This window comes from Macrobrachium nipponense, chromosome 6 (genome assembly GCF_015104395.2).
Source record: "Macrobrachium nipponense isolate FS-2020 chromosome 6, ASM1510439v2, whole genome shotgun sequence".
In the NCBI taxonomy this organism is placed as follows: domain Eukaryota; kingdom Metazoa; phylum Arthropoda; class Malacostraca; order Decapoda; family Palaemonidae; genus Macrobrachium; species Macrobrachium nipponense.
This window is the reverse complement of record NC_061108.1, coordinates 112,618,698-112,643,886: the sequence shown is the minus strand read 5'-3', so window position 1 is coordinate 112,643,886 and position 25,189 is coordinate 112,618,698. Positions and strand designations below refer to the sequence as shown.

The 25,189-nt window shown below is 47.3% G+C and overlaps 1 protein-coding gene across 5 annotated transcripts in view; it reads left to right on the top strand.

Moving 5' to 3' along the window:
- Positions 1 to 742: 742 nt before the first annotated feature.
- LOC135216896 (uncharacterized) overlaps positions 743 to 25,189 on the top strand; it is a 198,156-nt gene continuing 173,709 nt past the window's right edge. For all 5 annotated transcript variants that reach the window (XR_010314954.1, XR_010314953.1, XR_010314955.1 and 2 more), the window contains exon 1: positions 743 to 882. The gene's annotated coding sequence lies outside the window, so the exon portion shown is untranslated. The remainder of the gene's footprint in view (positions 883 to 25,189) is intronic.

Genomic DNA, 25,189 nt, shown 5'->3' with positions numbered 1-25,189 from the left:
ACGAAAAGAAAAACCCTTCCGAAGTTGTAGCAGATTTTAGACAGAATTATCTTAAAACTGTAGTTGATTTAGTAAACTTCTCTTCCAAAAACATCGCTGCTGTTTGAAACAAAAGGACAGACTTCCGAATAACATAGCATGGTTTGACGGAAAGAGATTTTATGCAGAGAAATCTGAGAGCAGTACTTGTATACATACATTCATGACGTCACTCAATAGACATGGCTGACGGAAGTCCGTATGCCAAGACGTTGCCAAAAAAACAATTTATCTGGGAATTAACTTTGTATTCTGCCTAGAAAGGTCGTGAAAGACTGTCACGATCGGTGGAAAGAGTGACGGTCATTATTAACAACAACAATAATAAAATGGTTGCTAAAACCATTTTCTCTTTTGATCACCCACCAGAATTGGAACCTGTCAATATTAGAAAGAAGTGTTGTTTCCAAATTCTGCTTTAACAAAACATAAAATTTATAAGGCTCTTGAAATGTCTTTGGGTATAGAATAATCTTATATAAGTTAGATGAGACATGAACCTTAGAATAATAAATGTTCATGGCTAAGCTTTGTGAATATAGACTTGTGGGAAATTTGAATGTTGGTGATGTATACATCAAATTTAATAATATAAAATACACAACTGTCAGCTAGAACAACTCATGGCTAGAGTCGTAAGAACCATTTAAGTTAAATTTTATTTGAGACTTATCTGAGAAACAAAAATCATTTTGAAGGGCTGCGTAATGCTCAATTCTGCTGTCTTTCCCAGTGGGGGCTGTGTGTTTACATCGTAGTACGCCGAGGAAGATTAGTGCTTTAGGATTGTGTAATATCGCGTGAATTTGCTACTGTGTACTTTGCCGCAATGCACAGTGTATCGTAAGTGACCACCACCAGATTTCTCTTGTCATGAGATGATTGCACTTCCCAATGTACTCTAGTTTCACGTTAATTCGGTACAATTAAAATGTTTAGTTGTCTCTCCAGGGATAACCTTCACCATGTATATTATCGGTATTCTGCGGTATTGTTGATGAATAAAAGCTTATTTATTTTGATCTAAGCAAGTCATGGCTCTAAGTCATTATAATTTATATTGTGTTGAAAGTTACAGTTAGCTTTTGCCTTTATGTTGCTTGGTCTGAAAAGTGTTGTCAAGCTTCCAGCTTCCACAATTTTGCTTTATTCCTATAGTAGCTACCTACCTAGGCTCCTGTCAAAAAATCCAGAGTCGTTAGGTTTTCCCATTTGTCTTACCTATACTAGGTAGCATCGGTAGGTCGGGTAACGATAGACAACTACCTACCTACTATAGCCCAAGTAGCTAGCTAATCAGTATTCTTGGTTAGAAAATTTATTTAGGTAGGTAGCATATTGGTTAACGGAGCTAAGGCTGGTCTACGACCGCATTGGTTTATGATACTAGGCTTGGTAGGCTTATCCTAGTAGCTGTGTACTTATTTATTGTGTAGGCTGTATGATAGAATGAAGATAGGTTATGGCATATTCCAGGTATCATCTGTACTATAGAATATGCACTCCTGAATGGTTGAATATTTCTTGAAGAGCTTATACAGTACTACCTAGTATATTAATCTTCTCATTTCAAAGACTGGCTAAAGATTAATGTCATTTAGAGTAGATGCAGTGTAATTGGGCCAGGCAATTCAGAGGGAATGTGACCTAACCTAACCCGGATGTTATGACTTTACTTTGTGGTCAGGTTGGGGGGGTGGGGTTGGGTTTGGATTTTCTGCTCCCTGAACAGCCACCCCTCCCAGTAAGTCTTGACCCTCCTCACTCTGCATTGTATCATGGAGTATATATAATTAGGGTATGTATTTACTTAGCCCCTAAGTATGCACACGAGATTGACAGTTTATTTCAACTATTTATAAGCATGCAAGATTGCTAACAATGCTTTAACCATATACCTAGTATTAAGTATATGCACGCAAGATTGTTAAGAGTTTTGAGGAAATGTATTTATTGGAGTGTTATTAATCAGTGGAATTATATGGATTAGAGTGCATTAATTCATGTGTGTATGTGTGTGTTTAACCATGTACATATTTATATCTAAATGTAAATCTCATCTTGAGTATTATTTTCAGCACAGGCCAAATTAATTGTTTCATACAGTCTTAAAAAAAAGAGTGAGTAAAATTAATTTGACAAGCAACAGGCTTTTAGTGATATAGTTTTGATAGATGACTTAGTGATGTTATTTTTATATGTGCTTGTATTTACAGTAGTACCTCAGGATATGAAATTAATCTGTTCCTAGGCAGCCTTCGTAAACCTGATTTTTTCGTATCTTGAACCACATTTTACATGTAAATTGCCTTTTGTTCATGACACTTACCTGCCAGATATATATATAGCTGTATTTCTCTGATGGAATTTCAAAACTCCCGGCAAACGCAGTGGTCGGCCAGGTGGTTAGTACCCATTCCCGCCGCTGGGAGGCGAGCCTCAGGAACCATCCCATTTTTTATTCAGATTTTTTTCTGTCGCTGGTCTGTAAACAACCGTTTCCAGACCTCCGCCTAGGATTTTGAAACTTCATTAGCCGCTTAAGTATCTTGGTTGTTTTCTTTTGAGTTTATTAACGAGGATTTGTGGCTAGGCATACGCTTTTATAAATTGATTTATTTTGATTTTTGAAAAAAATAAAACGTCTGAATCTAGTTGGGCTAGTTTCAGACTTTGTTGTCTGCAAAGGGGTTAGGTGAGAATAACGAAACCGTCGATAGATTCTCACGTGATTATGCACGATGTGTACATAATTTTGGTTAATCATTAAGTATTGATTAAGTGTGATATTTGACTTATTCCGATAGAGATGTGTGGATTCGTATGTACGCAAATAGAGCGTAATAGAATTAGGAGGTTTTTTCCTCCCCAAGATCAGTAAACAGAAGTCAGGGTGATATACCTACAGAACCTCCTGTTAACTTTATTTTGCATAACCTTCCGGTTGGCCTACGGGCCTAGAGAGAAGTGTCTGTGGGAGGTAATGTTTTTCTGTTATGGTGGATTATATCAGTAATTGGAATCTAAAGTATCAGTGTTTTGAGTGTAGTGATACTGAATTAATGCCCCTAGTGTAGTGGAGGGGGCGTCAGATCGGCCTTATAACGCCTCTAGGTCTAGACCTCTGTCGGACTCCCAGAACCTCAGGGAGAGGGCATGTCGAAAGCCGAAGGAGGGTTACGAGGAACCCCCACCGATCTGGCGTCCCTTCGGCAGGTCCTGAGGACGCTACCCAGGCTGCCAAAGATTGTGCACGTGCACGGATCATGAAGAATTGCCTCCCTTCCTCCGAGACTTCCCCCACCCCCCCCCCCCCCCCCCATAGGAGGGGAATCTCGGAAGGCCTCTCCAATCGAGAGTGGTAAAGAAGACGCCATCGTCTTTCTCGCCCTCCTAGGAGAGGTCTTACGGAAGAGGACGCTTCTTCGAGAAAAGAGTGCTTCCCTTCCTCCGAGACGTTCCCCCCATCATAGTGGGGGGGAATCTCGGTAGGATATCGGAGACTCCCCCTCCATAGGGGGGGGAATCTTGGAAGGGCTCTCCAATCGAGAGTGGAAAGGAAGACGCTATCGTCTTTCTCGCCCTCCTAGGAGAGGTCTTACGAGAGGACGCTTCTTCGATAAAAAGATCGATAGTATCCTCCGCCTCGATTTAAGCTTCTCGTCCTCCGAGGCGTCCTCCTCGCACGCGGGTTGGAGCTCTCGGAAGGACTCGCGCCCTTGAAACAGAAGCTTATAGAGGAGGATGCTTCACGTTCTCTCTCTCTCTCTATTGTTATGTGATTGTTATCGCAGCCTTAAAAAAAAAAAAAAAAAAAAAAAAAAAAAAAACTTTCCAACGTACACCAGGTCGTTCTGGAAGAAACTCGGAAAGCGCTCGACGTCTTAAGCATTGGGGCGCTCGCCAGGACGCTATTTGCCACGACGTTCGAAGTAGTAAACATCTGGATGCTTTCAGGATGCTAGGCGTCCTACGAATCAAGACACTAAGGAATAAAGAACGCTCCTCAGATGTGTAAGAGCCCTATGCTTTAATGCCTTCGACAAAAGTCCTATATGGACACTCGTCAGGAGTAAGTTCTAGGACGATGCGCAGACAGAACCTGAGAACGCATACCAGGTTTCCGCTAAAATTGTGCACAAGCACGAATCTTAAAAGAGTGCTTCTCTTCCTCCGAGACGCCCTCCCCACCCCTCATCGTGGGGGGGGGGCGGGGGGGGGGGGGGGGGGGAAGAGTCTCGGAAGGCCTCTCCAATCGAGAGTGGTAAGGAAGACGTACGATGTCACACAAGCGGCCATTGTCTTTCTCGCCCTCTTAGGAGAGGGCTTACGGAAGAGGACGCTTCATCGGGTAAGATCGTTTTTCCCCAGAAGACTTCGAAGTTAGTATCCCACAGAAAGGACGCTTTCGGGGCGTCCGAAGAGAAGGAAGAGGGCGTCCCCTCGCCCATCTTCTTCTCAAAGGATAACTTCTTCGTATGGATCTGCACCATCCAAGAAGGGCCTAGTAGCAATTCACAATAGTTAGATGCATTTTTCGCAAAGAAAGAATTAAGATCGAGACATCGTAAGAAAGATCTATGTCTACTCGTAAAGAAATTTAGACGTTCTCCTTCTTATTCTTAGCGTTCTTCGTCCTCAATCCGAATTCGTCGCCATCAAGACCTCTTAGACTCATTCAGGAGCGCATAAGCACTCCTGTTGATAGAGTTTCTAGAAGTATCGGTCGAAGGAGACAAAGATAATAGATGTCGCACAGGCGACCATCGTCTTTACCAAGAGTCGAAGGACATTCAGAAGGATATTTCCGACGTCGAGTTTGAGGAGAATGATCTTGGTGTTCAAGAACGAGAGGAAAGTGCTAAACACAAGAAACGCCTTACTCGTCAGGACGCTTTTCAGGACGCTCATGAGGACGCTCGACGTTACAAATAAGACTAAGAAGTCGCATCATGGGTTCAGAAGATATTGAACGACTTAGATGTTACGACAGGTTGCTATATGAGGATGCAGAGGAGGACGCTTTTGAGGACGCAAAGCGTCCTACTTCTCCGGATAGACTTAGAGGAGTTTTAGTACGACGTCCATCACGTCAGGTTGTAGATGAGGTCGCTTTGAGGACGTTAGGCGTCCTACAACGCTATATCGAATTAAAAATACTTTGGCAAGGCGTCCATCACGTCAGGACGCTTTTGAGGACGCGAGGCGTTCTATAACGCTATATCGAAATAGAGATGCTTTGACAAGACGTTCATCACGTCGGGATGCAAATGAGGATGCTTTTGAGGACGCCAGGCGTCCTAAGCGTTGAGAGCATTTTAAGAAGGCTCATCGTCCTTCTCATCAGGACACTATGCAGATCCGAACGCTATACAGGACGCTTTTGAGGACGCTAGGCGTCCTATGCGTCAAGAAAATTTTTAAGGACGCTTGTCGTCCTTCACATCCTGGATTATTTTCTGTCAGGTATGTGGATTTCCCCACATATAGTAAGATACTAATGGTTTGTCAATAAAGGTTTTGTCAAAGTAAGTGGACGAACCCTCATTGACAAAAAGAAATTCTTTATCCCGTACAAGGGTTAGTTCTCATTGATAAAGATTTTGATAACATTTTATTGTTTAAGCGGATAAGCTCTCATTGACAAGATTCGGAAGAGCTCTTATTCATTAGTAAGAGATTCGTCAAGAGAAAAGACTTGTAGAAGACGTGCCATGAAGTCTTAATTCCAATGGCATCGGAAGCTTGAATTGTCCGTTTTCGTTCCTCGGTTCTCATTGGAGGATCTCCTTTGAATAACATTAATTCATTCTCTTGACGAAGAGAACGAAAACTCGTTTTCCATTCTCTCTCTTCCTCATTGAGGAAAGAATGTAGTAGAGAATTAGCTGTCCAAGTGGCTATAATACTTATGTATTTTATTTTTGCGTTATATTAGTACTGTATGGTTCAAGTCATATACGCATATCGCAGCTTCTTCTATGGATGGCAACCGAAAGGACTGTTATTCAAGAGTTTCTGGGGTGAAGGACAACGCTAAAAGGTATTGTTACTACAACATCAACTCAGCTTCTACATTTAGCGAATTCTATTTCGCTTAAATATGCTTATTTGAGAGTTTTTCTTCTGCTAGATAATAATAACAAACTTCTTCCTTCGTAGAAGGGAGTAGATGGTAACGCAGCAGAATAGTGCGTGATGATGAATCAATGCTGCTTTCACTGTGGATGACGTCAGTATTTTTAATCGGTAGCTCCCTTGCAACCTTCCAGGAGTTTCCGATTAACATTTTGGATATTAAGAGTAGTGTTACGACAACGCGAACTCAACTTCTGTATTTAGCGAATCCTGTTTCGCTTAAAGATGTATCTTGAGAGTTTCTTCGGCTCAAATAATAACAAACCTATTCTTTTGTAGAATCGGGTAGCTGGCAAACTCAGACTTACTAGTGCAAGAAGGTGGACGTCGGTACACCAAGTCACCAACTCCTCAGTACCAAGTAGCGCGCTGTCATGCTCGGTATGTTACGTCTCTCTCTCCCGAAGATTGATTGACTAACCGTATCTCTGCCCTACGATCGTGGACTTTAAGCCTAGAATTGAAGGGAATTATAACATGCATTTATTAAACATTGCCTTCGTTGGCGAAACAATTTTCAACAGAGATATCTCTTAATCCTTTCGGTGCCCTTTACCGCACTGTTACAGGATTCTATAAGAGTCTACCGCGGCATAGCACTATATTAAGGCTCTCCTGCTTAGGCAGAGCGCAGCCTTATTACGGAGGGAAGCATGCTCGGTAGGGGAAGGAATTAGTCTGCTGGGGACCATTTCCTCCCTGAAGAAGTTTGTTTCCCTGAATAGACTGCAATTCAGACCTGTAACAGTTTTCTTTTTTCCCTACCAAAAATGGAATAATATCCAAGATCTAGAAACGATTCTGAATATCTCGCAATGCTTCAGGTAACACCTCAGGTGATAGCGAAAAAGTACCAGGCATCTCTAGAGAGTGTCAGATGTCCTGGCACATATTCTGAAAGAATTGTAAGCAATTTGGTCGTCCCTACATTTGTCCTGAAGGAATAGATCAACTCTGACAAATACCACATCTCTCTTGTCTCTCAAGAACTATCGAGAAATTTTCTCTCGATCCCTGTTCAAGTTAATGGCAGAGAGCCTGTTATGAAAATAGACATGAATGTAACGATTCTCAAGAGGTTCGTTACAGGATTGCACACAGTCCGTACGAATCTTCTCGATCGACGGTAATAAATAATGGCATCCGAATAGAATCTTCGTTGGAAGTATATAGAGAGTTGTTGAGATTTTAGGGAAGTCCTTTGTTACATCTCTTCGCAATGTTTAGGACGAAGAGGCTTCTACTCTGCTCTCTTATTCTCGATCTGGGAGCGATAGCAATAGATCCGCCATCCTATGGAATTGAACGGGATGGATGGTTAGGTCTCTTTTCCCCGATTTCAAACTCTGGGGATGTAATAAGTTGATTCTTGAAGTCAGAGGGAGCGAGAAGAACACTGTTCGCCCAAGAACATTGATTGCCCTATGTGGGCCTTCGAGAAGATAAATTCACAGAGGTCACGGTTTACTTTAACAGCGTCACTCTGAGAGGTATCGCAAAACCTCTCCGCCCTAAGTCTGATGGAGTTCAGACTGTCGAAAGGTTGACCGAAACGAGAGGTTTTTTCAAAACTAATGACAAAGGTCATTGCCAAGGCAAAGGAGTGCTGCCTATTTTGCTTTATACCAATCGGAGTGGGCTGATTTTGGAAATGGTGTAGGAATTAATAGTGATCTTTCGCCTCGATCTCTGTGAATTGCATTACAGTCTTCTCTTTCAGTCTGAAGAAAGGACTAAGTTGTAAATCCCGATTATTACAAATACGGGAGTATGTGGTTGACGGCATTTGGGCTTAGAGATTTGGATCTGTCAAACAATAAAGCCCTTCACAATATTTAAGGTCTGTGGAAGTCTCGAAACTGTCTAGATCGAAGATTCTGGCATGGAACTTGGATGTAGTCTGAAGTTCTCGATGTCGAAGAATTTCGATCCTCTCCTTTCTGTGAACTTAATGCACGGGACCAGAAAGGCTAATTTTTCTAACCACTCTAGCTATGAAGGGTTAGGGAAGTTTTAAGCCATCATCAGACGTTTTTTGGTTTTAGAGAACATAAGGCGTTGTGTTATCTAAACCTTCCGTTCTTGTCTAAGAACGAGAACCCGTCTAACCCTTTGCCCAGGAGCTTGGAAGTCAAGGGGATGGTATAAATTTTTGGGCAAGAGCCAGAGAGAGTCCTGTGCCCTGTCGGGTCTCTCAAGTTTTATCTAGATAAAACTAAGAAAGTCAAGGTTCTTCTGACAATCTGCGGTGGTTTCCGAATAACCAGACTTGCCCATGTCAAAGAACACCCTGGCGTTATTGTTAAGGAGTTCTTTCAAAGTGGCTCATTAGTCATGTTTGGACAAAGATTTGAAATCTTTTTAAAACCTGAATGTTGCCAACGAGGTGAGGGCGCGGTCTCGGAAACATTTCAATAGAGAATGGCACGCGATGACATCCTGAATGCCACGTTTTAGCGAAGCACGTTGTGTTCACTTCACAATACCTGCGGGATGTGAAGATAGAATATAAGTTTTGTGTCCGCAGACACAATCTTGGGGGCAAGAAGTACCACTCTTCCTATCCTATAGTAAATGGTTAGGAAGAGTTGTTATTTATAGTTGTTGGGTCGATCGCCAGTGGCGGACTTCTCAATCCTTAAGCCTTAGTTAAATATCCTTAACTCTGGCTAGGTTGGTCAGGTGGTGATATATTTTTGTACTTCTTAGCCCTCATGGTATGGTCATATGGTCTAGTCACATTGTGGTCATGCTCCCGTTGACAGATCATCTAGAGCGCACCAACTACACAGGTCACTACCTTGTTGGTAACTCTAGTAAAGCAGAAGCAGGCTTCGGTGACAGTAATCACGAAGTCAGCTATGCTAACAGGTAAGGAACCAAGATGTCAATCATCTGCACTTGAGGTGTTTCCAAAATCCTTCTATTCTGTCCCTTCCCACCCCCAAGGGTGGGAGTCAGCTATATATATATCTGGCAGGTAAGTGTCATGAACAAAATGATATTGTCATGATACAATAAAGTTTGTTCATACTTACCTGACAGATATATATAATCAAGTACCCACCCACCTCCCCTCAGGGGACAGTGGTATAAAAAATCTGAATAGAAAATGGGATGGTTCCTGAGGCCCGCCTCCCAGCGGCGGGAATGGGTACTAACCACCTGGCCGACCACTGCGTTTGCCGGGAGTTTTGAAATTCCGTCAGAGAAATACAGCTATATATATATCTGTCAGGTAAGTATGAACAAACTTTATTGTATCATGACAATATCATTTTTTGTTCCAAGCCCTACAAAAACACCCCAGTAAATTTTTACAATAAAGCTAAATTGACCAATAAACAATGAAATATACAATTTGGACCATTCAATACCTAACTTAATTACATATACTACTAATATGCACTACATACATGTAAATAAGTGTATTAGTGTACATGGTACAAAGAAATACTGTATGTACATACGTACGTATGTAGTAAAATGTGGAACCTTACCTTTCAAGTGAGGCGATCTCCGAAAGTGGCGACAGAAGAGGAGGACAAATGGCAGAAAACTTGAACACTTAACTTTACGAAACACATTAAAAAATGACAAGAAAACATTAACACTAAACTTTACGAAACACATTAACAAATGGCAGAAAATGTTAACACTTAACTTTACAAAAAACTTATAATTAAATTTCTTTTTTTTTTTGTCTTTTGATTTTTACTTTTTGGTTTTTTTTTGTTGTTACTTTTTTATACTTTAACGTTTTTATTTTGTAGTGTCTTACTTACCGAACAATTATAGAGCCGTGATTTCCACGAGCGGCAGGATACTAAATTCAAATTTAGCGCGTCGGCGTCGCCAACACTGGTGGTGATGACGTCATCTCCCTCCACTCGCGGGAGAACCAGGTACAACTGCCCAGGTGAATCCAATTCTTTTCCTGCCGGCGTCCGGTGAACATCGGTGGTCGGTGCGGTTGGATGACTTTGCTTCGCTTTTTTTCTGGTGGAATTGATCTTCGGAATTGGTGAAGTACTCTTTTTTGGCGTTGTTGTTATTTTGCTTTTTATTTAGGCGTTGCCATGTCGGATTCTAGTCCGTCGGGAGTTAGGTTTTGCATCTCAGGATGTAAAACTAGATTATCCAAGTTAGAATATGATTCTCACACTAAATGTGTTAAGTGTAGGGGACAGGTTTGTTCAGCAGATCGAACATGTAACGAGTGTAGTGATTGGACTGATTCTCAATGGAAGTTTTTTAGTTCATACTCGGAGAAATTAGCTAAAGAACAGAATTAGAAAAGCAGCGCTTAGGGAAAGTAGACTTAGCTCTGCTTCGTCTTGCGATGCATCCTGGTCCTTCTGTTTCTCCTCAAATTGTTATGTCTCCTTTAACTACACCTCCTATTCCTCCTACTAATCCCACTTCTCCGGCTTCCCGTGTAGTTTCTTCCGACACCATTGCCAGTCTGGAATCGAGGTTAGATCAGAAATTTTCGGTACTAGCGAATACGGTTTTGCAACTTGGTAATTCAGTTAAGACGTTTTTTGGAGAAAGCGACCTCAGGTAAGAGTGTAGTTGAGGGTGCGTCTGTCTGTCCTGACACGTCTCCTAGACAAAGGTCACTGTCCAGCTCCCCCGCACCGGGAGAAGACATACCGGAAGTCCAAGGGAGTCGATCGGGTATTTTGCCCACAGACAGGCGCCTCCTCTCTTGTTGAGCCTGTTGCGCCTCAACAGGGCTCGGTTAAGCGTTGGAAAGGTGTTGCGGTCAGACGCCTTTCGAATGATTCAAGCGATTCGTCTCCGGTCGCGCGGCGCTCTTGGCGAGATTCGCCCGTTTCGCGTCCCTTAAAGAGGCGTTCAGGCGCCGATTCTTCGCCTCCTCCAGTCAAGCGGTATAAGGAGCCATGAGAGTAGGGTTGCGCCGCGGCCGTTAGCGGCTCGTTCGTCGCCTCAATCTGTGCCTTTTTCGGCTCCATCTACTAGTAGAGATTGTGGTTTTAGCGCTGTAGCTAGCAGTTCTAAGGGTGTTTCTTTAGGCGCTTTTTCGTCTGTTACGCCTGATGCGCCTGTTTCGCCTCGAATTTCGGCGGCTCCGAGCGAGGCGCAGTAGTTTTTCCGCCTCCTGCTGAACATTTAGGCTCTTCCAAGCCTACGTTAACTGTTTTTGATTCGTCTCTGGCGCCTTTGCGCAAGCAGTTAGAGATGTTAACCAACTGGATGAATGAGTCCAAGGGTGGTTCGAAACCTTCAGATCCGGTTGTAGTTCCGTCTACTTCTTCGGCGGTATCGGAGAATGAAGAAGAAGTAGAGGAGGAGGATTCACATCACCTCTCGTGTTATTCACGTCTCCTTAGATTTCTTCTGGTATCTTATCCAGATTATTTTGAGAAAGCGGCTCCGCGCTCCCCAACTTCGACTTTTTTGATGAGGAGGAAAACTTCAGACCCTCTCCTCCCAAAAACTTGTTCTATCTAAAGCGGTTAGACATTCGTTGAAAGAGACGGAGAAATGGATGTCTATGAAAAGAGACTTAGGGAAGGCTCTTTTTGCTTACCCTCCCTCTAAGTTGCTTCGTAAGAGGTATAGGTTTTATGTAACTGGGGAAAGCTCCTTCTCTGGGAGTTTCTGCCTCCTCCCAGGGAGACTTCTCCAGTTTAATCGACTCCTCTAGAAGATCTGCTTTCGCCGCAGCGAAAGTTTTCTTTACAGCGCCTAGAGTTGGACCACGTTGTAAAGAATCAATTTAAACTTTTGGAAGTCTTTAGCTTCCTTGATTGGACTATTGGCGCTTTAGCGGCCAGATCGAAGACGGTCCTTCTCTTTCCAGGAGTTAGCGGAGGATTGGATTGGTGTTCTGTCCTGTGCGGACAAATCCATTAGGGATGGATGTGATGAGTTAGCTTCGCTCATCGCCTTTGGTACCCTTAAGAAAAGGCACTTTGGTGCTCCTTTGCTTCTAAAAGGGTTACGTCCCAACAGAAGTCTGCTCTCTTGTTCGCTCCTTTTGTGAAAGATAACCTCTTTCCAGACGATGTAGTGTTGTCAATTTCGTCTGCGCTAGATAAGAAATCTACTTCGGATTTACTGGCACAGTCTACTAAGAGACCTAAAGCTCCTGTGGAGACTGTTCCTTCGGTTTCTCCTCTGGCCAAGCGCCTTTTCGAGGGAGAAAACCCAAGCGCTTCTTTTCGGCCGAAATCGAATTTGCGACCTCAGTCTAAGGCCTCGGCCAAGGTTAACAAACCTTCCAAATGAAAGCTCGGTTCTTCATGCACCAGTGGGAGCCAGGCTGGCTCTGTTTTGGGAGGAATGGGAAAACAGAGGAGCAGAAGCCTGGGTAGTGCAAGTACTCAAGTTCGGCTATCGTATTCCTCTCGTTTCACCTCCCTCGCTCTCACCTGTGCCAATTCCATTCCAGGCATACTCTCCGGGCTCAGACAAATTTCTGGCGCTAGCCGCAGAAGTGGAAGCGCTTGTTCTCAAAGAAGCGATAGAACAGATAGAAGGGGATTTTCCTCCAGGCTTTTACAATCGCCTTTTTGTAGTTCCCAAGTCATACAGGGGGCCTGGAGGCCGGTTTTGGATGTGAGCGCCCTGAACTTGCATGTCCAGAAAACAAAATTTCATATGGAGACCACTCGGTCGGTCGTTTCCCGAAGAGGGGTTCAAGCTGTCTGGAGACAGTTCAGGAGTTCTTGGACAAAAAGGTAAGTTTCTGCCAATCAGTGGATGAGGCTCCTGGGCAAATTGACGTCAGTGGAGAAATTTGTGACGTTGGGAAGACTGCACATGAGACCTCTGCAGTTTTTCCTGAGAGCCTCTTGGTGCAGGAAGACACAACCAGACTCGATTACCTTTCCTGTCACAGATCAAATAAAAGAGGACCTAAGGTGGTGGCTCTCTCGAGCAAGGTTGGAAGAAGGGTTAGATCTACGACCCATCCTCCCGAACCTACAGTTCTTTTCCCCGTTCCGAACATCGGAACACAGGTTGGGGAGCCCTACTGTGGGAAATCAACGGACTTCAGGAGCTTGGTCGGAGAAGGAGAAGAAGTTCCACATAAATGTAAAGGAACTGTTAGCAATTTTCTTAGGGCTCAGACAGTTTCGGAGCTTAGTAGAAGGCCGAGTAGTGGCAGTGCATTCCGACAACTCCACGGCTCTCTCGTACGTGCGGAAACAGGGGGGGACTCAGTCTTTCTCTCTGTACGAAGTAGCCAAGATCTCCTCCTGTGGTCAAACGAAGCGAAGGTTCAGCTAGTCCCGAGATTTGTTCCGGGAAGATAAGAACGTCCTGGCGGACGAGTTAAGTCGTCAACAGCAAGTGTTACCTCTGGAGTGGACTTTGGTCAACAAGAAATTTGGTCAGAAACTTTTGGCGCCTTTGGGGACGACCGTCAATAGACCTGTTCGCGACATCGAGGAACAACCGTCTTCCACTCTCTTTTGTTCTCCAGTCCCAGATCCTCTAGCTTGGTCGGTGGACGCAATGCTGTTGGATTGGTCGGGTCTGGAAGCTTATGCATTCCCTCCGTTCGGTCTAATAAGAGAGGTGCTGAACAAGTTCATGTCGCACAGCAATGTAACGCTAACGTTAATCGCTCCCTTTTTGGCCCAGGAAAGAGTGGTTCCCGGACCTTCTCCAGTTGTTAGTAGACTTCCCCAGACTTCTTCCTCCAGAGAAGTGGCTTCTCAAACAACCTCACTTCAAGAGGTTCCACCAAAACTTGTCCGCTCTAGCTCTGACAGGGTTCAGACTGTCCGGAATCTTGTCAGAGCGAAAGGATTTTCAAGAAGAGCTGCAGAAGCTATCGCTCGTTGTAGGAGAGAGTCTTCTAACAAACTCTATCAAGGGAAGTGGAGAATCTTCAGAGAGTGGTGTAGAAGTGCTAAAGTCTCTACTTCTGCGACCTCTTTAACAGAAATAGCAGATTTTCTTCTATTTCTTAGGAACTCTAAGAAACTGGCTCCTTCGACGATCAGAGGATATAGAGCCATGCTCTCTTCGGTTTTTCGACATCGAGGTTTGGATATTTCCTCCAATTCAGATCTGTCGGACCTCATTAGGTCTTTCGAAACACTAAGCTCCCGCAAGACAGTGGCTTGGAACTTAGATGTGGTGCTTAAGTCCTCATGGGGCCACCGTTTGAGCCTTTGAAGTCGGCTTCACTCAGGAACTTGACTAAGAAGGCACTCTTTCTTATTGCACTAGCTTCTGCTAAGCGTGTCAGCGAATTGCACGCTATAGACAAAAGAGTCGGTTTTCTTCTCTCAAGGCAATGCTGTATTTTCGGTATCTTTGACCTTTCTAGCCAAAAATGAGAATCCTTCTAATCCTTGGCCGAGGAGTTTTGTGGTAAGGAACTTATCTGATTTGGTTGGACATGAGGAGGAAGAAAGGCTCTTATGTCCAGTCAGGGCTATTAAGCAGTATCTGTTTGCCACTAAGTGATCAGAGGACAATCTTCTAAGCTCTGGACCTCGGTTCAAAATCCCTCTCGTCCTCTTTCTAAGAATGCTATATCGTTCTTTATTAGAGAGCTTATCAGGGCAAGCTCACTCGCAGTCGAGAACGACAATCTTTCCGTTCTGAGAGTTAAAGCTCACGAGGTTAGAGCAGTGGCAACTTCTTTAGCATTCAGAAAGAATTTATCTTTAGCTTCGATTCTTCAGAGGACGTTCTGGAGATCGAATTCGGTTTTTTGCGAGTCATTATCTCAAAGAGATAGAAACGGTTTTCGAGAATTGTAAAACGTTAGGTCCGGTGGCGGTTTCTGGCATGGTGTTGGGAGAAACGGCACAGGGGTTCGTTCACCTCTATGCTAACTTTTCACCTTGAATAGGTTGTCGGAGTTCAAGGGAAGCTGGGGGTACTGAGTACCTGGGATACTCACCAGTCTGTTAGGTCAGATTTTACAATGGTTGGGTATATATGTTTTTAAATCTGGTGTTGGTGACAAATGTTTTGTATGATTGAATTTCTGGTCTTAGCCCAGGGCAAGGGCAATCTTTGTTGTTACTATCCTCCGTCAGTCAGCCTTGACTCGCTTGAACTACGGAAGGATTCCACTCCTGTAGAGGCTAACTTTGGGTCAAATTCCAATTCCTCTACAATAGTAAGAAGAGCACGACCAGAGGCAGTAACAGTCTGCTGTAGCTCTCTTACAAGGTAAGGTACAACAGACACCTTGAGTGTTTACTGGTTATTGCAATAAATGTAACCATTTAAAAATACTAGTGGTCCACTGAATCCCACCTTCCCATAAATGTGTAATCAGCTCTATAATTGTTCGGTAAGACACTACAATAAAAATGAATTTTCATTATTAAAATGATACAATAAAAATGAAATTTTCATTATTAAAATGAAGTTTTATTGTATACTTACCGAACAATTATGATTATACCCACCCTCCTCCCCTTAGGTGGACGGACGGGCAGAAAGAATTGGATTCACCTGGGCAGTTGTACCTGGTTCTCCCGCGAGTGGAGGGAGATGACGTCATCACCACCAGTGTTGGCGACGCCGACGCGCTAAATTTGAATTTAGTATCCTGCCGCTCGTGGAAATCACGGCTCTATAATTGTTCGGTAAGTATACAATAAAACTTCATTTTAATAATGAATTTCAAAATTTCATTTTTTACAAAATTTCAATTTCTTCAACACGGAATTGATGCCAGTCCATTTACCGAATTTATCAAACCACCCCCGAGATGCCTTGAAGTCTGGGGTTGCCGTCAATGTCCCTTCTCCGTCGTCTTCGGCCTGGGCAATCAAATCGCCGAAAATAGCGCTGGCCTTCTGGCAGATTGCTGTCTTGGTTATCGCATCGCCATAGAAAAGCAGCCTCTCCATCTCATCATGCACGTGGCTCCTCTTGTTGGACAAAATAGTCATGCCCTTGGAAGGTGTAGCTGCTTTGATGGCTTCCTTCTGCTTAAGGATGGTGCCTATCGCCGACGGATTTCGGCCGTATTCCTTAGCGATCACACTCAACCACATGCCAGCTTTATACTTCTTGATAATCTCCATTTTTGTTTCCATAGAAAGCATCCTCTTTCCTTGAACTTCATCAAACTTTGTTCTTGGGATCCATGACTGTACGTACGTAATTAAGTTATGTACTAAAGTTCTCACACAACACGATAAAGTACAAGCGAAATCACTAACACGAATTTACGTTAACAAACGAAATCGTATATGAACGAACGAATTCGGTTTGATGCTTACGATAAACGGATGCGTTAGCATGAGGGTGGCCGAAGAACGCCTTTACGTAAAGCACGATGGGAGAGATGCTGACCAATAGGAGAGCAGGATCTTACGGTGGTGATTAGCATCAGGAATCAATGGGAGAAGCGGGAGGATGGTGGGGAGTCTACTCAGTTGGTGGCGCGCGAGTTTTAAAATTGTTCTCGGCGGTCCGGGCTAATCTTGGGACTTTACAGCAACACCCTTTCGTAACCTGAATTATTTGCGTATGTAGAGGCAAAAAAATCTTTGTGTTTGCTTTCGTAACTTGAATTTTTTGGAAGTTGGGACTTTCGTATGTCGAGGTTCCACTGTAATTACAGAATGGAAGCCCACCCTCCTCCCTCACATGGATGATTATTTTAATTATTAGTCAAACAAATTGAAACACCTGGCTTAGTTCTTCCTCTTCTTCGCGAAAATGGGCAGGACTAGTTACCTATTGCCAAAACTAGGAAGGAATCGCTACCGCGAATTCTGAATTTTAACTACCCGGTACTAGAAACTGACAGCTATGTAATTACTTGGTTAAGTATATGTAAATTTTATATCAAAAATGTCATATCACAAAGCTATAAATATGCCAAAATCCATTGGTATTGTAAATATACTATCCAGTTTCAAGTCATATACTTTCTGTTGTCATGTCAACAGTCAAAATTTTGTGTGAGGAGTTAAAGCTGAAAACTTCTATTTTTTTGTAATTTTGTCAACATTTACACTAGTTAAAGTTTTAGTAGTAGATGATAGTAAATCAATATGTTAGGTCAGATAGACTGAAGGTATTATGCTGCATAAGCTTAAAAGCATGTCTAACTAGTAATTCCAAGGCCCTTGGCTAGAGTTATTAACCCATAATGGACGTTACCCTCATATGAGCAGCAATAACAGGTTTTGGGTGGTGGGCTGATTCATTCATGGTGAGCATAATATTATGTACCATAGATTGGAGAATAGGTCAAAAGAGATTTTGTTACTTCCATGCCCCATATATTCACTAATGGCAACTTTGAGACTGGCTCAGATCGCAATAGTAGGTGGTTCAGGCTTTGTTGTGATATTGACTTCAATGGGGGGCATGTGTTTCTCTTCCTCCCATGATGTCCTTTTATTTACAGGCAGAACCCAGTTAATGGCAGGGTTTCTGTTTTTCAACAAGGGTGTGATGATAAGCGAAAACTGCCATTAAACCGAAACTGATAACCAGTTTAATGGTGCTAAATAACCAGTTAATGGTGCCCTTTTGGCACCAATAACCGGAACTCTGTGTGTTATGGTGCCACGAATCACCAATTTTATGGCACTAGACAAGCCCTTAAAACCAGATCGCCATTAACATAGTCTGCCGATAACTGGGGATGCCTGTATTTGCTCATAAATATACCCAGAGGTTGCTGTTGGTTTTAGTTCTTAGCTTTGTTCCGACACGGCATACAAACCTTCGGTCCTTTTACAATAGGAAGGTTACTAGCGCAGCTGGATAGGTCGTAAGCTTTCGAACAAGGGGTTTCGGTAGTTAACTGCTTGTCCGAAAGGCGCGCGTGCGCGACTGGAGGTAAACAAATCACTTTTGCTTTCGGCCTCACAGCGAGTGACGTGTGTGTTCTACGCTCTCTGCCCGCTTTTCGTCGTTTTGCTTTCCTGGTTGTATGGTTTTGTTTTCTCTTTGTGTGAATCATTGTAGTAACATCATTCCTTTATTTTTTTCATCCCCATATTGTGCTCGGTGTCGGGGCGTGAATGTACCCGCGCCGAGCCCTGTGAAGTATGTATGTCTTGGTCGGAGGCGCAGTGGGGCTTGTACGAGGGTAGGAAGAAGCGAAGGCCTACAAAGGAGTCGTCGGAGAGCTCTCCCGCGACTCCTTTGGTTACGGACACTTCGTCTTCTTTCCTGCCTCCTGCTCAGCTCCCACATTTGGCGCCTTCCCCTGCGGGGTGGGTTTCTAGGTCCTTCTCCTCACCCAGAAAAAAAAAATCTGTCGAGTGTGGAGGAGGGCGCGAGATACCCCGACGTTGAGTTGTACTCTGGGTCCTCTATCCGTTCGTCTACATCGCACGGACGGGTAGAGGATCCTGCTAATCACCCGACCTTTGCTTCCTCAGGTGCTGTTGCTGCGAAGGACGACCTTGGACAGGTGTGGGCATCGTTGGGTCTGCAGGGCGTGCCGAGTGTCCAGGGGCTGCTCTACCATCTCGCTGGCTCTGTTGCGGTCACGCATGCTACGGTGACAACCACTACCACGACCCTGTCGACCCCTGGCTATGCTTCACCATCCGTCATTCTGGTTGTATTCCCCGCACGCGGTGTCTGTAACACCAACTCCATCGGTGCGGGGGGCCGATCGCCGTACCACGGGGGAGTGTGATGCCGCCGCCTGGGTTTGCTGTGCTGCCTCGACCGGACTTCGTGTGCCCGAAGAGCTCGCCCCTGGACCTCCCGCCAGTACCTAGGATGTCGGTGCCGCTGGTCCGTCCACCTGGTCTGCCTGTACAGCCTGCCGTACCTGCCCAGCCGCTGTTGACTGACGTGATGATGCCGACTACCGCTGCTGTTCCTGTGTCTGTTCCTGCCGTCTCCACTGCTGTTCCTGTGATGCCTGCACCTGCTGACGTTGTTCCTGTTCGTGGCGCCGCTGCTCCCGATGCCGATCTGTTCGGACAGGTGCGTCCGGGCCCTGTTGCTTCGGCAACAGCAGCCCCGGCTCCGCCCTGGATGACGGATTTGACATCGGTCCTGAGGAAGCTGACGAAGAAGAAGAGGAAGAGGAGGAAGGTGTCGTCGTCGTCTTCATCGTCGTCTTCGTCGTCGTCGTCTGCCGCCTCTCCCCCTTCATCTTCTAAGCTTCACAGCCTAAGAAGAAGAAGGTCGCCTCCTTCCCCCTAAGAAGTCTCCTTCGGGAACTTCTAAGGGCCCCCCGTCTCGCTCCGGTGAGCGGGGGGTTCTTCCGCTGGTCATCCTGCTCCTTCGGGAGCAGGGCCCGTCTCTTCTTCCGCAAGGAAGAAGACTACGGGGACCAGAGGAGTGTCGGCTAACACCGGCACTTCCTCGCCTGCTGTTAGTGGTTCTGCCACGGCAGCAGGATCTGTCTCGGCCTCTCGTTCGCGAGAGGTACCGAGTGTACGGTCGCCCACCAGCGACCGTGCAGCTAGGAACCAGACCTCTGAGCCAGCTCAGCGTCAGGTTCACGGCACGGAGTGGAAGACTGGTGACAGCCGCTCATGCGACTCTCACCAGACCAGCTCTCGCTCTCGTGGCGACCAGCTGGCTACCCGGGCTGACGTGACGGTCCACGACCGGCCACGGGCTGAGGCTGGGAAGAGGTCCCCCCGTTCGCCGGTGCCAGCCACGGCTGGTACCAGCGACGTGACGTGCCGTGAGGATACGCACCGGTCTCACCGTGACAGTGGAGCTCGCAGGTCGCCTGACCGTCGCTCTCACAGAGAGCGATCGGGTACGGCGACCAGCACCAGCTCTTCTGACACACGAGACCGGGGCCGCTGTGCTCAGTCCAGCCGTTCTCCACAGCGAGACGGCTCGATCGCCACCGCGGGTTGGCGATCGCCTACAGCCCTCCAAGCCCGCTGGTTCTGCCAGCGAGCGAGGGGGGAGCGTCAGGTCTGCCTCTCCCGTACCTTCAACCTCCTCGGGTTACACCGGGAGGAGCGAGGTATTGAGGAGTGATCGTGAGGGGTGCGCCCCTCATGATCCCACCACGACGCCTTACGTGCCAGGCACGGTTCTCGGACCAGCCAGGACGTATGCGCAAGTGACTGGAGGAGACCGAGAGGGGTCTGTCGCTGTTCCCCCCCCTCGAGGGGGGAGGGTCTCGGGAGCTGCTCCTGTTCGAGGGACTGGATGGTCCTACTCCTCAGGATGAGGTCACTCCTGAGATCCAGAGGAACTTTGCCGAGGTAATTGCGCTGATCCGTCAGCACAACGACCTCGGGGAAGGATCGCCGCTCCCACCTTCCGAGCCCACGTCCCGGCTCGAGTCGTTCTGGGGCCCGAAGAGGGAACCCAGACCGACGGTGGGTCTGCCGCGATCGGAGCTTGCCGACTCAGTGCTGGACCAGGTAGAGTCTCTTGTCTCTGGACATGACGGCTCTCTCAAGTCTAGCAGGTCGAGCAAGCTGCTTCCGCCTCCTCTACTGCGACAGCGGCGTTTCTACGTGCCGCCTGAAGACCCGATGCCGAACCCAAACAGGTGAACCGGAGTTAGCCAGGCTAACGCCGGGTGTGTCTCTGCAGCAGCTCCTGTCAGAGAACCTGTGGTTCTCGCAGCAAGAGGCACTCGGTCTGGAATCTACTGCCATGGCAGCTTTCCAGGCTGTCCCTCTGGCTAGGACCCTGTGGTCCCTCACGGTGTCTAAGGTCGCAGCCAACTCCGGGGGAATTTCTCCCGAAGAAGACTCGGCCTTCAGGAGGCTTTGCCAGTCTGGGGGAAGAGCCATCTCCTTCCTAGCCCACCAGACGGTAAACCTGTGGGCCAACCTGGTTCTCTGACGTAGGGACGCTGTCCTTACTCGAGTATCCAGGGCGGCTGGACGTGAAGCGGTCATTGGTGACTTCGCAAATGGACCGTTACGGAGTTCCCCGTCTCTCTTCCCAGGAGAGATGGTGGACGCTGCGGTGGACAGACGGCGCACTGATGACAGTGACCGTCTGGTACACCAGGCAGTTTCGAAGGCTTCTGGGCAGCCTCGAACTGCGGCCAAGCCAAAGAGCTCGGCTAGCGCTTCCACTGTGGCTAAGACGGCAGTCGCGTCGAAGCCTCGTGGAAATAGACTCTGTCTTCTTCATCTTCTGCAAAGGGGGGCCGTAACCAGCCCTCCTCCCAGCCCTCCTTCTCCTGAGGAGGCTCTGGGAAGAAGTCGAAGAAAGGGGGGAAACGCTAGGGACGGCGTTCCCCCTCACCTGCTGCCGGAAGTGGGGGGGTGCCTGGCCAGCCATTGGGCAAACTTGGCAGCGCTACGGCGCCGAGACCTGGATAGTAGATGTCCTTCGGGAGGGATATCTATTACCCTTCGAATCTCGGCCACCCCTCACCTCCAACCCAGTCCAACAGCAGTCGTACGTTCCAGGATCTTCGAAGGACGTAGCATTGAGACAGGAGATCAAGACCATGCTGAGCAAACGAGCTGTAGAGATCGTCACGGATCAGTCACCGGGCTTCTACAGTCGATTTTTCCTGGTGGAAAGTCTATTGGGGGCTGTCGCCCGATGATAGATCTCTCTCCCCTGAACCGGTTTGTTCGCCAGATCCGGTTCACGATGGAGACGGCACGTTCCGTGCTCGACTCCATCAGGGGTGAGAACGATTTCATGCTTTCAGTGGACTTGAAGGATGCATATTCCAAAATACCCATTCATCAGTCCTCCAGAAAGTACCTCCGCTTCATCCTCGACGAGACGGTGTACCAATTCAGGGCACTTTGCTTCGGTCTCTCAACCGCCCCACAGGTGTTCACACGCGAGTGTTCACTCTGGTGTCTGCTTGGGCCCATTCGCACGGGATACGTCTGATGAGGTATCTCGACGATTGGTTAGTCCTGGCGAGCTCCCGCTCGCAGTTGCTACAGGACAGGGATCGGCTACTCGAGTTCTGTCGCGATCTGGGGATCGTTGTGAACTTCGAGAAGTCCGATCTCGAGCCCAAGCAGAGGATGAAGTACCTGGGTATGCTGATCGACACGGTAGCAGGGCGAGTCTTCCCCGCAGACTCGCGGATCAGCAGATTCAGGGAGGCAGCCGGCCAGTTCCTGTCTCGGCAGGAACAGGCAGCTCAGCGATGGCAAGTCGTGATCGGACACCTGTCGTCACTCGGAAGTTAGTCCCTCACGGGGCGTCTTCACCTGCGGTCTCTCCAGTGGAGACTAAAGGAGAGTTGGTCACAGGCAACGGATCCCCCAAGCTTTCCAGTGTCTCTGACACCGGAGGTGAGGCAGGACCTAGCCTGGTGGCTGGACGACAGGAACCTCTTAAAGGGAGTGCCTCTACGCACTCCCCTCCCGGAGATGCAGCTGTTCTCAGACGCATCGACCGAGGGGTGGGGCGCACACCTGGAGGAGTTGCTGACTTCAGGAGTGTGGGACGAGCACGACAGGCACCTTCACATCAATGTACTGGAACTCAAGGCAGCGTTTCTTGCGCTCCAAGAGTTTCAGGACCGCTTGATGGGACACTCAGTGGTGTTGATGTGCGACAACACCACGGTGGTGGCTTACGTCAACAAACAGGGGGGCCTAGTGTCTCTCCCGTTGTACCAGTTGACTCGGCAGGTGCACGAGTGGGACCGAGCTCACTCAATAGAGCTGTCGGCATGCTACATTCCAGGGAAGAGGAATGTAGTAGCAGACAAGCTCAGCCGTCGGGATCAGGTGATAGGGACCGAATGGTCTCTACACCAGGACGTGGCGGAAAGGCTCTTCGACCTGTGGGGGCGACCAGTCGTGGATCTGTTCGCCACCCGGCACAACAGAAAACTTCAGGTTTTCTTTTCAGCCGTGCCCGGACCCATGGGCAGCTGCAGAGTACCGCTCTTCAACACCCGTGGGACAACCTCTTCGCTTCACGCCACTTTCCCCTGTTCAGCCTGATTCGCAAGGTGATCAGTCGAGCACTGGTCACCCCGAATCTCAGGATGATCCTGGTGGCTCCCAAATGGCCCCAGGCCATTTGGTATCCGGACCTGCTGGCTCTTCTCGCAGGAGGAGAACCGAGAGAGATTCCCCCTGGCACAACCTTCTCGTCCAGCCACACGTAGAGCGGTACCACCAGACAGTCCAGTCCCTTCGTCTTCACGGCTGGCTGTTATCCACCATCTCTTGCGAACGAGAGGCTTTTCTCGTAGCACAGCATTAGAGATGGCTGGAAACATCCGTCAGTCCTCTGCAGCTGTGTACCAGGGAAAGTGGGCCGTCTTCTGTGGTTGGTGTCGTAGACGGGGTATATCTCCTCTCAGAGCCACTCTCAGCAGGTAGTGGATTTCCTCGTTTTTCTTCGCCGAGAGAAGCTCCTCTCAGTCCCCACAGTCAAAGGATATAGAGCTGCCCTGGCACTAGTCCTGAAACTGAGGGGATTGGACATCTCGAACTCGTTCGAGATCTCCTTGCTCATGAGGAGCTTCGAAAGGTCTTGCCCACCCAGGGAACTCAGGCCCCCTGCGTGGGATGTGACTCTCGTCCTTAGGAGTTTGACTCGAAGACCCTTCGAGCCACTCCGAGAGTCGTCAGACAGGGATCTGACCCTCAAGACCCTCTTCTTGCTGGCCCTGGCATCGGCGAAGAGAGTAGGGGAACTTCATGGTCTTTCCTTCGATGTACGACACTCCAGGGGATGGGGATCTGTGACGCTCGATTTCGTCCCGAACTTCGTTGCGAAGACTCAGAAACCTTCGGTCCCTGACGACAGGTTCGAGTCTTTCACAATTCCCTCCCTAATGGACTTCACCGATAATGATGCAGATGAGATGCTGCTTTGTCCTGTGAGGGCGCTACGGCGCTATCTGAAGAGAACTCGGCACCTCAGGCCTGAGTGTCGACGCCTCTTTGTTAGCACCGTGGTAACCAAGAAAGAAGTATCCAAGAACACTCTTTCGTTCTGGCTGCGTGAGGTCATCAGGAGGGCGTATGAGGCTGATGGTAGTGACGACATCCGTACGTCCCGTCCGAGAGCTCACGAAGTCAGAAGTATTGGCCCCTTGTTGGCGTTTCGTAAGAACTTCTCCGTGGCGCAGGTCCTGAAGGCAGGGGTCTGGTCTAACCAGACTACCTTCACCTCCTTCTACCTTCGGGATATTGCCCACAGGTCCTTGGATACCTTTTCCTTGGGACCCGTGGTGGCTGCCATCAACAAGTTGTGTAGCTAACCCAGACCCTTGCAGGCTGAACAGCATCGAGTCCTGGTGTGACTGTGCGGATGGATGTGTGAATGAGTGAGTGACTGGCTTCTCTTCCATCTTTCCTCCCTCCTCTACCTGTGGGCAGAGGGTCACGGTCGTCACTACGCTGGATGAGGACGAGATGCAGGTGAGCTATATGACAGAGCCCCATTCTATCCCTTTCACTAGGGATAGAAGCAGAATATCCACCACTTCCTCCTACAAGGGGGGGGGAAGTGGATGCCAACAAGAGACAAACCCATGACTTTATATTTGCTCCTGTACAGGAACAAGTTCTTACATTGCTGGTACGAAGAGACACGCTTGCCTCTCTTTAGTACTCGGTCCGGAGGTCTGACCATTGATCTGCGGTGCACACCCGATCAATCGGACAGAGGCTTGGATCCCTCCCTCGCTCTACGACCAGGGAGGCATTCCAAGGTTGGGCGAAACACCAGTCTGTTCACAAAAGACTCAGATTCCTCCCACCAAGAAGTGGAGTCTTCCTATTGAATAAAAGGACCGAAGGTTTGTATGCCGTGTCGGAACAAATGACAATTTGTCCAAAATTGCATTTTTCCTAACTATACAAACCTGAGGTCCTTTTACACATAGTCCCACCTCATGCCACCCCTCACTCTGCAGTTTTTGCTTGGGCCAAAAGCAAAAGTGATTTGTTTACCTCCCAGTCGCGCAGCGCGCGTGTCGGACAAGCAGTTAACTACCGAACCCTTTGTTCGAAAGCTTACGACCTATCCAGCTGCCGCTAGTAACCTTCCTATTGTAAAAGGACCTCAGGTTTGTATAGTTAGGAAAAATGCAATTTTGGACAAATTGTCATTTTATGATAGTATGCCGTTACAGTTGTAATTTTGT